Source organism: Musca autumnalis, unplaced genomic scaffold (assembly GCF_047663935.1).
Source record: "Musca autumnalis isolate F117 unplaced genomic scaffold, ASM4766393v1 scaffold_1, whole genome shotgun sequence".
Taxonomy (NCBI): domain Eukaryota; kingdom Metazoa; phylum Arthropoda; class Insecta; order Diptera; family Muscidae; genus Musca; species Musca autumnalis.
Window position 1 is genome coordinate 299162129 of NW_027411644.1, and position 14658 is coordinate 299176786.

General features: G+C 32.5%; 1 long non-coding RNA gene across 1 annotated transcript in view; it reads right to left on the reverse strand.

Moving 5' to 3' along the window:
- The window catches only part of LOC141389814 (uncharacterized), a 37941-nt gene continuing 23283 nt past the window's right edge, over nucleotides 1-14658 (reverse strand). Inside the window, exon 2 of the long non-coding RNA XR_012409183.1 lies at nucleotides 1-14658. This exon is cut by the window's right edge and continues 18772 nt beyond it. This is a non-coding gene — a long non-coding RNA (uncharacterized lncRNA).

Genomic DNA, 14658 nt, shown 5'->3' on the forward strand with positions numbered 1-14658 from the left:
TTTATTTTTTTCGGGTAATTTTCTATTTTATTTTTAATAAAATATAAAATTGTTGCTTGTTTGGTTCCTTTAATGGCGGACTAAGTGTTCTGTTTTGGCAAATCAGCTGATAGCTTGCAGGTTTTTACAGGGAGGGTGTCTGTTTACTTTTTACATTTATACTTCCCGAAAAATGCCACAAAATACTGAAAATCCTCTGTATAAACAATATTTTAGGAAAAGGATTTCGGTTGTGTAACCGAATTCCTAATTTACCAATAGATGAATGCCTCCATTCACATAGGTTGAGGGTAAATCCCTGTTGACAAAGCCAAATGACCCAGTTCTATCGAATATCTGTCAAAAACCTAATGTACGTTGGCAAATAAATAATGTATTTCGGTCAAAACGTTGAATTTTGTTAAAATCTGTTAGATATTTGATGAAATAAAAAACTGTTTTAGGGACCAATGTAAATAAAGTTTTATAAAACTTTTGATATGAAAACAAACTTTACACGCAACGTATACATTACGTTTACGCATTGTATGTAAATTGTATTTATTTTGGATTATTATTGCTAGTATTTGGCCCCTGTAATAATGAGAAGAAAATAAGAAAAATACTATATAACACTGCAGTTGATTCAAATGTGAAAATACCCCAAAATAATTGTGGAATAAATACATATTTCAAGATTGCGGCTTCCAAACATTTATTTAAGAAATGAATAAAACAAAATACTTAAATAAAACTATTAATAAAACACCAAGTTAAGAAAAACGTTTGTTCAAAAAATATTCTTTATTTATTATTTTTCATTTAGTGGTCAGCTTAAAAAGAAAATATTAAATATTATTAATAAAAAAAATTTCATTTAAAAACATACCTTAAATAAATAAAACTTATATTTATCGAAAAAAACAACAACAACTTAATATTATTATTTTAAGTCTGGAAAATTATCACTAAATGTTGTTATTTCAAAACACTTTTTACTTTATTTTCGAAAAATTGCATAGCTTGTAGTAAAGTTTTTAAATTTATTACATATTTGTATTTTCATCTTATAAAAAAACAACAACAAACCAGTAGATTGATCGTAATGGCGTGTCGTACCAGATAGTGCATTTACAAACTACTTATAAACCCAGTGCAAATGTCACCCCTGATACGAACTCCAAAACAAAGGATAAATCGAACAGAAATGCAAAAAAAAAAAAACAAAGACAAACAAACAAATCAAAATTATGGCGAACAACTCAATTCAACGCAAGATGTAGAAAGTAAAGAAAGGTTGTAGTAGTTTTGTAGTTGTCGTTGTTGGTGGGTGATGGTTGGTTGGTAATCGTGGTCATGTTGAATTTGTTGATAAGTTTTAGTTGTTTCATTGTGGGTTAAGTGAAGGAAGAATATAAACGTTGGCCCAACAGCAAACAACAAACAACTCGTTATTGGAGTAAAAATCGTACTTCTAGAGCGTGGCGTAAAAGTAGTAAGGCTGCTTGAATCGTTACGCATACTTGACGTTTACATTTTGTAGGTTTATTTTGGTGTGTCTGTTTGTTCAAAGTTTAAATTTATTTATTTCTTTCTCAAAAGCAATATTTAAATTATTTTTATTCTTAAAAAAATTACTCTAGTGAAGGCATTGCTGTTCGAACCAAGTTAACGAAAAAAAATTAACTAAAAATGCTTTTCAAATAAAACCAAACAAAATAAGGCAAATCATGCTTTTTTCCTGTGCTGAAAAAATATGTGGCATGATAATATAATGTTTGTCAATGGTAATTTTATTTATAATAAGGAGTAAAGTCCACATTAGTAGTGCGAGAGAGAATGTGAGAATGCGATAACTGATATCAGAAATTTGAGATATTGAATCGTTATCTAGAGGACATTCCATATCTATAGTTTAATCGTATAGAGATATTGATGCATGTACCATGGGCCTATTATCAGGTTGTACAGCACAAACAGCTGACTATGATTTGACATATCAAAATACTCTATTTTGATCATGGCACAATAATACAGGTACAGCGGCAAAAACAGATGATTATCACATTAGTTGTCAAAATGCATTATCGTGGGATAAAATCATATACAGAAGGTAAAGAAGTAATTCACAGTAATGCGTTGTTGTGAACTAGTTTGACGTGTGGTATGATTTGATTTAACACCTTCTTATTCCACCATGATTTTGACTGAATCCATAGTGGAATAAGAAGGTGTTACATCTAATCATGCCAAACGTCAAATTTGCTCACAATAATGCATTACTGTGAATTGCTTGATTACATTTTGTATGTGATTTTATTCACAATAACGCCTTTTGACAACTGGTATGAAGATCAGCTGTTTTTGGCGTTACACCTTATTATTCCACCATGATTGAATCACAGTACAAAAAGTATAGAAATTTGACATTTAAAGAGAAAAATCATGATCAGCTGCAAGATCATTTTAAAAGTTCACGAAATCTGCGGGACAAAAGCTCTATTTTGACAGAAAATCAAGCTTCAAGCTGTCAAAATAGCGCTGTTCCTTTACGTGCAAGAATTTTCAAGTTTTACCACTTTCTACTTGAAAAGCGTTCCTTTACTTCAGACACCATACAATTCATATGGGAACAGTTTACAACTTTTGCTACTTTTGCCGGTTTTGCCATTTTCAAAAGTAAAGGAACAGGCCAAATGTCTGTGTACATGTTCATAGAATTTATTCACATTGACAAATTTGACAGATTGAAATTAATCAGTTGGCCACCTTATTATTTCATCATGATCAGATGTTTTTGCTATTATGGATGTTGAGTGTTGCCAACATAAATTAACTGACCATTGTCAATTTAAAGCTCTGTTCCTTTACGTTCAAGAATCTTCAAGTTTTACCACTTTTTACTCGAAAAGCGTTCCTTTACTTCAGACACCATACAATTCATATGGGAGCAGTTTACAACTTTTACCACTTTTGCCGGTTTTACCATTTTCAAAAGTAAAGGAACAGACCATAAAGTATGACCAAAAAAGCTTTAAGTTCATTAACTTCAAACAAGTTTTAATATAAATCTGTCAAATAAATGACGTATTTACCTAACACACTTTATTTAGGTGCCAGTGTAAATATAGTTTTAGATTGAAATGATCTACACCATGGTGCATTTATAGTATGTTTACATATAACCAGATTTAATAAATCCACTGGATTTGAAATGTCAACCCCATTGCGTAACCTCCAATGTAAACATTGGTTGAAATGTGACACTAAAATAAAAAATTGGTTTCATTTGACAGTTTGAATATATTTCATTATCACAATAAATTTGACAGCTTGTGTGAAATCATCTGGCCTTATAACGACACCGTATAATCATGGAAAACATGTATGATACAATTAAGAGCGCATTCAGACCTAAAGGAATCGGTATTAATGCTAAACATAATATAACTTTTTTTGGGACAACGCGTGTCACTCAACGGACCGTATGTGCTGAGGCATTAAGGGGCCAAATACGCGTCAAAAACAACAACCTCATGAAAAAAGTGTAAGTAAGGCCTTGAGACAGTGGCTCCGTTGAGGGCCGCTCTACAACAACCACATGCAAAAAATTTAAGTGATGCCAAGGTTTCTTTTGAAGTTTTCATGGGGTTGTTGTTTTTAATGCGTGACGCGACACACAACGAACCGATTGTGCCGAGGCCCTAACGAGAGTTAGTAAAACTCTTTTATAGTACGTTTACATCTTACATTTACTGAATTTACTAAATGTTTTGGATTTAAATTGTCAAATAAATTCTCATAAAATTTCATAAGATCACAAAAAGCTCTATTGTAAACCTGCTATAAGTCACCATTACATCCAACAGATTGTAACAAAATGCGACATTAGGTGTGTACTGCTTGGTTTACATTTACGAAATGCACTCGATTTCAACTGTCAATTCCATTGCTTAAACGTCAAATGAAATCCAATCCAAGCTTAACTCTAAACGAGAAAATTAATAAAGTCATTAAAAAAAATGATCTTCGCCCTAACAGGCAAAATTTCAAAAAATAAAAAATAGGCTGAGCCCGGCTGGGATTTGAACCCACGTCCTTGAAAACATATCAAAAAAATGTTGTCACGGCGTGTTAGCGTTCAAAGCCAAAACTCATAACTTCAAAGGCATCGCAAAAAGCGGTTGTTGTGAAGAAAATACATTTCAACGGCCAAATATCCGTTAATGTATAAAAACACATTTGCATTTGAAAAACGATAAGTTCTAGGACAGAGAAGCCATTACATAGTCGATACGTCCGAAGATTTGCTTTACCACCAATGAAACCAGGTAACGTAATTTGGTGACTATGTGGGTTCGAGTCCATGGCTTTCCTTTTTCACTTGCAAATAATTTCAGATCATTAAGCTTAACTCTAAACGAGAAAATTAATAAAGTCATTAAAAAAAAAATGATCTTCGCCCTAACAGGCAAAATTTCAAAAAATAAAAAATAGGCTGAGCCCGGCTGGGATTTGAACCCACGTCCTTGAAAACATATCAAAAAAATGTTGTCACGGCGTGTTAGCGTTCAAAGCCAAAACTCATAACTTCAAAGGCATCGCAAAAAGCGGTTGTTGTGAAGAAAATACATTTCAACGGCCAAATATCCGTTAATGTATAAAAACACATTTGCATTTGAAAAACGATAAGTTCTAGGACAGAGAAGCCATTACATAGTCGATACGTCCGAAGATTTGCTTTACCACCAATGAAACCAGGTAACGTAATTTGGTGACTATGTGGGTTCGAGTCCATGGCTTTCCTTTTTCACTTGCAAATAATTTCAGATCATTAAGCTTAACTCTAAACGAGAAAATTAATAAAGAAATCCAATGGATTTAGGATGAGTTTTCATTTGAAGTATACGCAAAGGAATTGACAGTTGAAATCGAGTGGATTTCGTAAATGTAAACCAAGCATACGATAACCCAATACTTTGTACAAATTCGTACAAATTTTTACTGAATGCTGTTCGATAACAAAATTATCCAGCAAAAGGGAGCGAGTTTGGAGAGATTTTTAGAGAGTTTTGTGACTGAGAACTTTGCGGGACAAATTTTCCCAGCAAAAATTTGCAAGTCTGATCAGCTGACTTTTAATCACCTGTTCAATGTAAACAACTCAAAATGTTAGCATTTTTGACCAAGAAAATTTCACAATTGCACATTTTTTTAGATTTTAAAGCGTGGTGGATAGGATTAATGCTCTAAATAAGTCAAATGTAATTTTAAAATTTATGTTTTTGTTCCGTTTGGTTTAAAATATCAAAATAAACAAAAACAAATTTCATACATCTTCGGAAACAGCTGACTTTCTTGCAAGTTTTTGCAAAATGCTGTTCGATAACTTTCTGCAATTTTTCTTTCTTGAGAGAGTAAAATTCACTGAGAGAGGTTGCTGGAACTGACTAATTATTGCTGGGAAAGTTATCGTACACACCTATTTAAGTTGTCACTTTCACTGAATATCTGTCAAATAAATTACGCATTTGTCCCAAATACTTGTTTAGTTGTGCCGGTGTAAATTACGTTTAATTTGTCAATTACATTGGGTAAACATCAAATAAATCTCATATTTTACTAAAGTTTTAAGTGATAGTTAATTATAGAAAATGAGGTTTAAGAAAACTCAACATGTGTTTCCATGGCCTGAAAGTGAATTGTTACCTCAATGCACTAAAGATAACAACAATTCCCTATCAGAACTATGCGGGGGGCTTTGGTGGTTACGCTTTGCATTTTTCGATTTGTGAATGGAGATAAAGTTTTATTGGACAATCAGGTGTATGAAACTGTCAAATAAAATACTGTTTAAAGTCCAAATATTGTAGACAGGTTTGACCTGATTATTTTTTGTATGTTTAGGGCCATAATTTATGACCCACAGAAATAACAAAATGACAAAGAAATAATGTAAATATTTTACATTATATTAAATGCTCGATTAAGTTTAGAAAGTGGGAATTCAGACAATTGTTCTTAGTAATTTCTTTTTCTGGTCTGAATCCAATTGATAGCTTATCAATTTGTGTTGATATAAATTCTTGATTAGTTTCTACGTAATCTGGCGATAAGAAAAAAGGCATGTTTTTTTTGAAATGGGTAATGCCGCATGACATTTAACAGGTGTTTAATAACTTGCTTAAGACATGTTATAATTTCTATAGGTATTATTGTGATTTTCCTATTTCTTTCTGTTTTTTAGGCTTTAAAGAAAAAAATTTCTTCCACTTCAGTGATTTTAATGCATTATAAATTTCTGAGATATTAAACATCAACTGAAAATTAAGCATTAAAAACATTTTTATGTGTTGAATTTTTTAAAAATGTTTTCTTTTCTTTAAGAAGAAAAAGCCAAATTCACATCAACACGCAATTTTCATGTGCTCCAATTATAAAGCAATGGTGTTAATTTTTCAACAAAAAATAATAATGAACATTTGCCATAGGAAATTTCTATTTGAGTGTTGAGTTGTGATTACTACTTCTTTAGGCCAAAAATATAAAAGAAATACAGTATTTATCACAAATCATTGAGGAAGAAAAATTAGACCATTTATTGCAGTAAATGTGAAAATTTAACAATGCGTGACCAACCGTACGGCCGACCGGCTGGTGGTTTCGTGTGTTAAAAATTTATGAGGAATTATGTATTTATGGTTTTTGTGCAACTGAACTGGTGAAACTGACCAAAGTCATTAATATTGAAAAGTGAGCAATATTTTTTTTTTTGAAAGGAAGCTTATTTTTGATTTGAAGAAAATTTGGCATAACTTTCACTATTGAGATTAATAAAAAGTGGGAATTATTAGACGGTTTTATTTGTAGAAAATTCCGTCAGTCAGTTAAAGTAAATAAAGTAGATATTGAAAATAGAAGCCACATAATAAGATAGCCAACAATAAAACCAGCAGATATGAAGGAATTGGAATACTTTAAAAGGAAGGAATTTTGGGCTGTTTTAAACGCAATTTATATATATTATATTTATAAAATGATAAAGTCCATTATCTCATTATCATTGTATGAATATGACAGCTTAAATCCTTTGGATTTGCTAAATCCAGCATAGTCTAAATGTACTGTTAGTATTAAAGAATGATGTGCTGAATAGAACCCGAAGATAATTTTTATGAATTATTAGAATAGACGACCAGAAGTCAGGCTTTACAGAAGACCAGACTCCCGTCAATTTAAGTGTCAGAATGCAAGACAGAGAGAAAAAAGGGAAATAAAAGATGTACTCTAGAAAGTTTAAGAGCTGAACAAAAGTCTTGCCAGATGTATAAACACCAAAGTAGACTAATGCTTGGTTAACATTTACGAAATCCAGTCGATTTCAACTATCATCTAAAGTCCATTGGATTTCATTTGACGTTTAAGCAATGGAACTGAAAGTTGAAATCGAGTGGATTTCGTAAATGTAAACCTAACATAACATAAAAGTTGTGTTTCAAACATTGCGCTGAGCAGCATTTTGCCACCGTTGAAAATTTGATATTGGTTAAGTACTGAAGCTGTAATTAATACCCCGTTTGCATTAGAGCCTTTTGCCGAGTTAGCCTACTTCATGAGGATTCTACCTTAATCCTCTCAATGGCTAATGCAAACATCAAAGATTAAACCGCTGGGTTTAATAGATCCAGTGGGCTAATCTTCGTAAGTGCAAACAAGATATAAAAGCAAGTATAGCTGTTATGAATTGCAAATTTTGACTTTGACAATTTTAATTATATTTAATTTGTCTTTGAAAATAAGTTGAATAAATCTGAAATAGAAATTCTTATAATGAATATTATCCATATCGTAATGACTACGTTTTTGCAAAAACTTTATAGAGAAGTTGTGCTGAATTTATTGCACTTATACCTCGTTGGCAAATGTCAATTCCATAGCGCAAACGTCAAATAAATCAAATAAATCCTCATAAAGAAGGTTAACCCGGCAAAAGCTCTAATGCAAACACCGTTTTACAGTCCACTGACTTATAATTGGATTTGATTAATCCAGTGGATTTAAATTGTCAATTCCATTGTGTATACGTCAAATGAATCCTCAGAAAGGAGAATACCCCGCCAAAAGCTCTAATGTAAACATGGTGTTATTTCAGGGCTTTAATAGAATGTGCAATTTAAGCTCTTATAGGACGTTTATATATATATATATAACCGGATTTAACAAACCCACTGGGTTTCAAATGTCAATTCCTTTGCCTATACGTCAAATAAATCCTCATTATGAAGGTTAACCCTGCCAATGGCTATAATATAAACATGCCTTAAGCCCCGGCACATACGGACCGTTGAGCGTCGCGTTACAACAACCACATGAAACTCGTTGCTTTCTTCCCACATGTGAAATTATAAAGGAATGTCAGAGACTCTTTGCAATTCCGCAGGCGATCCCCAATATAATTTGACATTTGAAAGCAAGCAACGAGCTGATTCTGTCACGGACTTTAATTGCATGAAATAGCTGTCATACAAAAATTATGTATTTATCCTAAATATATGTTTAAGGTGCCGGTGTAAATTTGCTAAAGTGGTCTTTACCATGGTACATTTATATGAGCTTTGTTCCTTTACTTTTTAATGGTAAAAGTGGTAAAAGAGAAAACTGTCGAAATTGCTCAAAATTGCTCTCTCATAAACATTTTTACCAGAAAAGGAACGAAAAAATGGTAGATCTGGTAGCAATGTCAAAAAGAAACATAAAAATCAATTTTCTTTTTTAGTTCACAGTTTTTAATTTAGTTTTGTCAGCGTTCGACTTTTTCTTCTGTTTTTCGTTCATTTTTTTCTTCATTGTGAAACAATCGTCAAACAAATGTCGATATAGAACATTCAAACCTACCGGTTGTTTCTAAATAAAGTCGGAAAAAAATAATTTGAAAAACTTGTAATTTTTGTGGAAAAAAAATTTCTAGAAATCCTCTGAATTATCAAAAAGGACTTATTTCTCTTTAATTTGGCTTTTTTCCAATATGGAAGAACTTGTCAAGGACCCGCATTCGGGGGCACGGCCCCCAATTGAATCGATAATTGCAAAAAATCCCATCAATTGTGTACATCCGACTAATATTGAAGATCAGAATTCTCCTGCTCTTCTTTCCCAATGTGGCACATTAACATCTGGCAAATCAGTGGAAAAACTTATTGCTAAAAAAGATGCAATTATCTCTAAATCACTGCAAAAGGAAAATTCAGGAGATTTTCAGTTGATGAAAGAAGGAAATTATTTTCCAACGAATCTGTCTAGTAAATCGAATTTTGGAAGTACGGATACGATAACTTCCATTTTGTCTTCTGAAGCTATGGATCATGATAATTTGAAAATCAATGGTGATGAAACGTTTACAACTGTCAAACACAAGAAATTTAAACGGGATGATGCTGGCAAAATCGTTACTTCTAGAAAACGAAAGGTTAACATGGAGGGGAATTCCGTGAGTCAAACTTCTTCTAATAGATTTTCTATATTAGGCAATATGGATATTGAATCTGATAATAACATAGCTAAAAACACACTTCCTGTAACTTCCAATACGAGTGATGCTCAAAAAACCTCTCCCTCAATTGTAAAGGGATCCGCCACGAAATCGTTTTGTCCGCCTATTTTCATGCGAAATATTAATATTAATTCCTTAATTGCTAACTTAAAAGCCAAGAACGTTGCCTTCAGGATTAAGAATAAATCAGGAGGTAGAAGTAAACTATATTTAACTGATACCAATGCGCACACTGAAATGATGCAATTGCTTAAGGAAAAGGGCTTTGATTCATATTCTTACACTCCTAAAGAGTTAAAACGCCAAACTGTTATTTGTAGGGGTTTATATTATAAAACGAACCCTATAGATATTAAACAAGATATCGACGAAATTTCTCCTAACACTGCAGAGTCAGTTACGAAATTTTCTACCGATTATTCAAGGAAAAAAGGGTTTGACACGGGCCTTTTCTTGATCACCTTAAACGCAGGAGCATTGCTTACTAATATCACAAGCATTAAGGAAATTTTGGGTCAAACGGTTACTTTTGAGAAACCTAAAGTAAATTCGAAAATTCCCCAATGTTGGAGGTGCCAACAATGGGGTCATTTTTCTAAAAATTGTAACAGGCCTTTTGCTTGCCTTAAGTGTGATCAATCACACGCCCCTGGTGAATGCTCATTTAAATCTGATGGCGGTCTTCAACCATTCTGTGTTAATTGTAAAGAACGAGGGCATCCTTCTAATTACAGAGGTTGTAAAGCCTATGAAAATTTCTGTGCTATGCGTAATAAACATATAAATGAGCAAAAGTCGCGTAACCTGGCAGCAACTAATATTGTAGATAAGGCTTGTCAAAATGCTGTAGGTCAATCATATGCAAGTTTTTTTAAAAAATCTGACTCTAACCAGTCTCAGTCCAAAAATCTCAATTCGTCGCTAATTTCGGATTTTATGAGTATTGCTAAACAGTTCCTTGAGCCTGAGGAACCTACTTTGGAGCAACAGATAATGACATTTATGAAGAAGTATAAGACAATGTCTAAAGAGGAAGCTAAAGCTGAATGCATAAGAATCTTGAAGACTATTGAGTCTCAATATGGCTCGTAGAAATTTACATATTGTTACATTTAATGTCAGATCTTTAATAGATCGTTCTAGAAGAGTTGAATTAAATTCTATTATGACTAACTACAAAGTAGATATAGCTTTTTTGCAAGAATTACACTTGCGTAATAACACTTTTTCACTCTTAGATAATTACTCAGTAATTTACGATAAAAGCCCTTTAGGAGTTGCGATCGCATTTAAAAAATCCCTTTCTTTTAGAAGAATTTGTATCCCGGGACATAACTTCTTAAGCGTTTTTGCAGTTGTGGATGTCAAATACAATGGAGCCAATAAGAAATTTATTGTAGGTTCTCTTTACTTCCCCAGCAATTATAATCGTTTAGAAATTGTAAATGGTTTGAATGCAATTTTACGATATGCCGAGAGTTTTGATGGTCTAATCTTAGGAGGAGACCTAAATGCGAAAAATATTTCCTGGGGTGATGCTGATAACAATTACAATGGTTGCATTCTGTTGAATTGGTTGCAGAACGAATCCCTTTCTGTTTCAAGGATTTGTGATTTGCATCCTTCTTTTCCCTCTGGTTCTTCGCACTTAGATCATTTCGTAATAAGTAATAACATTATTGACAGTTTGAGTATAAACTATAAAACGTCAACATTGCCTACTTTTTCGGATCATCTCCCATTGAGTATTAATATTGTCTTACCAGACTTTGATTTTATATATAAAAATCCAAGAACGTTTACTTCTTTTATGAACACCAACTGGGTAGTTTTCAAAAATGATGTTAGTAGCGCAATTTCAGCGATCATGCCTCCGAAAAATCGAAATTTGTCTAACCAGGAGATTGATTATTATATAGAAAAATTTGAGACATCAGTAAATTTAGTTTCTTCCCGCCACTCCGAACAAATTGAAATTTCCAATAAAAAATTTGTTCCATCTGAGAAAGTTAAAAAACTCTTAAAAACTAAATATAGGTGGCAAAAGGACTTGAAAAATATTTATTCTCGTACCCTTAATCGCAGGCATCCTGATTATCTACTTACTTCAAAACAAATTGAACTTATTTCGGTAATAATAAAAGAGCAAATAAATATAGAGCAAGCCAAAGCGTTTAATAACCGCCTTGCTAAAATTAAACCTGGTCCCTCGACATACAAAGACATTTACAATATTATTGGTCGTTCTAATCGCGCTTCTATTAAAACAGTAGCCGTCAATGGGTTAGAAATCGAAGGTACTGATCGTCAGCTAGTTGCTTTAAAATACCATTTTCAAGCCGTTTTTAATTCTCCATCTCGCGTCAGAAATGCTGATGTTGTTGACGATACTATTAATCAAGTCATGTCAAATATTCCACTTTCAATTGCAACATTTAACGATGAGTGTGACGTGGCAAACGACCTTGTTAGTTCCTTGTTTACTTCCAAAAGTGAAGTTATGGGTATAGTAAATTCTATGAACAATAAAAAATCTGCAGGTATAGACAACATTTCGAATTTTGTAATTAAAAAATTTCCAGAAGAGGCGTATGAATTTTTAGCTATTATTTATAATAATTGTTTTAATAACTCCTATTTTCCAAATTCATGGAAAATTGCTAAAATACTACCGATTCAGAAACAACGTGGTAACAATGACGTAACTGCATTGAGACCCATTTCTCTGCTTCCAAATTTAGGAAAATTATTTGAAAAAATTATTAAAATAAAATTGGACTTAAGTGTTACCAGTAGTTTTATTCCAGAATGTCAATTTGGGTTTAAAAAAGGAAATTCAACACTACATCCTCTTCTTAAATTTACAAGCGATGTTGTTCAACATTTGAGGGAACGTAAGTGTACAATTGCGGTTTCACTTGATGTTGAAAAAGCATTTGATAGGGCCGATCATAAGGGCATATTGTATAAAATGATAAGAATAGGTTTTCCAAATTCTTTGAACAAGCTTGTCCAAAGTTTTTTTAAAAATAGGAAATTCTGTGTTTTGCATAACAATGAATTGTCATCTATGGGGGATATAACCTGTGGAGTCCCACAAGGTTCAATACTTTCCCCTTATTTGTTTAACATTTTTTTATCCGATTTTCCTCACGAATTTGGTGATTCGAAGGGAATATTATATGCCGATGATTCGTTACTTTACGCGCACCATGAATCACCCGTCGAAGCTCTCCGTCAGGTATCTTCTCACCTTGAGCAAGTGAATAATTTTTATTTGGATTGGGGAATTAAAATCAATGTGGCGAAAAGTAAAGCGTTATGCTTACGAAACGCATCCGGAAAATGCAAACGGTTCGTGGTTCCACAAAGCAAAAATTTGAAATTATTTCTTCATGGGAACGAAATTCCATTTGAAAACTCATTTAAATACCTTGGAGTTAACTTCGATAAATTGTTAAAATTTAATAAGCACGCTAGGGAAAACCTTAGAAAAGCTAACAGAATGAAGGGATCGTTTGCTACATTATTTCATAACAAATTCTTATCGGCTGAAACAAAATTACTCCTATACAAGGTTAGTATAAGACCAGTCCTTCTTTATGCTTTTCCGATTTGGTTCACCATTTCACCAACCGTTATGAAAGAAATGGAAGTTTTTGAAAGAAATATTATTCGGAAATGCATAAGGAAGAACTACAAATCGGAAAACAGGAGATTTTCAAATAAATATATTTATGAAAAGTCATCAGTCGTGCGCATTGCAGATTACGCCCAAAATTGTACTCTTAAATTTGTACAGAGTCTCCAAAATTTTGAAGGAAACGTTATGCAAAATATTTTAAGTGCAGAACAAAATTTAAGTTGGACAAATACAAATTATTTGTCTCCCATTGGTATTTTGGTGGATCCAAACAACATTCCTGGCAGTTCCTTTTATGCATCCACTATTCCTGGTACACACAGAGGTTAGTTTTTTTCTGTTATTTTTAGTTTGTAAGATAGTTTGTAAGGTAAAAATTTAAATGTAGTTTTTAAGGATTTTATCTGTAGACCAAGAGCTCTACAAAATATGGTGGATGCCGGGAGCAAGCATAATTTAGCATTTGTTATGATAATTAATAACTAAAATATTACTTTTACCACAATTTCAATTTGTTAATTCACCCAAATTACTAAAATTAAAATAATACATTATAGTTTTAAGTCCTCTTGTAAATGTTTTAAATTGTATGCATTGCATTGTATGTTTTTTTATGAGTCTCAATAAACTTTAACTTAACTTAACTTAACAAATGTCGAAAAATCAGTTCTACCAAATTTGCAGAAATTTGTCTGGTAGCCTGTGGTAGAAGTGAAAGACATATGTGCTCTCTCTCTCCTCTCTCACTCTCTTAAAAATTGCTGCCAGTTTTACCACTTTTTGGGGTTAAGGAACGCTTTGCAGGTTAAAAATGGTAACAAATGGTAAAAATGGTAACCTCAGGTAAGTAAAGGAACACAGCTATGGTGACACGAAAATAACCGTTGTTTTCTTCCGAGCTGTTGTAGCGCATTTACAGCAAGCGGGAATCAGTAAATCTCGGGATTAAACGATAGAATAAAGAGAATCTCATATTTTCCTAATATTCGAGTTTTTGGAATCAGTGTAAATTGGGTTGAAGTTTATAGTAATTATGCTTTAATGGTATGCAAATTACAATAGTCAAAAAAGAACAGAAAGTGTCTTTACATGAAAAAAGATTTGATAAAGCTCGGGACTAAAATTGTCAATTCATTGGATATTGATCAAATAAAACTTTAACTAGAGAATTGCGTACATATTTATATGTAAAATAAATCCCCATAAAGGAGGAAAGCCACAAAAGGCTTTCGTGTAAACATGATATAAGTTACATTTTAGAAAAACGGGCATAAATTCTTAATAGTACGTTTAGACTTATAAATCCACTCGATTTCTAATGTCAATTCCATAGTATATACTTCAAATAAATCGTAGTTCTAAATCCACTGGATTTTATTTGACGTATATTGTATGGGATTGACAGTTTAAATCATAGCATAAGTTCATAGTCTAACAGGCGTTTAAGCCATATCAATAAAGATAACTACAATTCCCTAGCAGAACT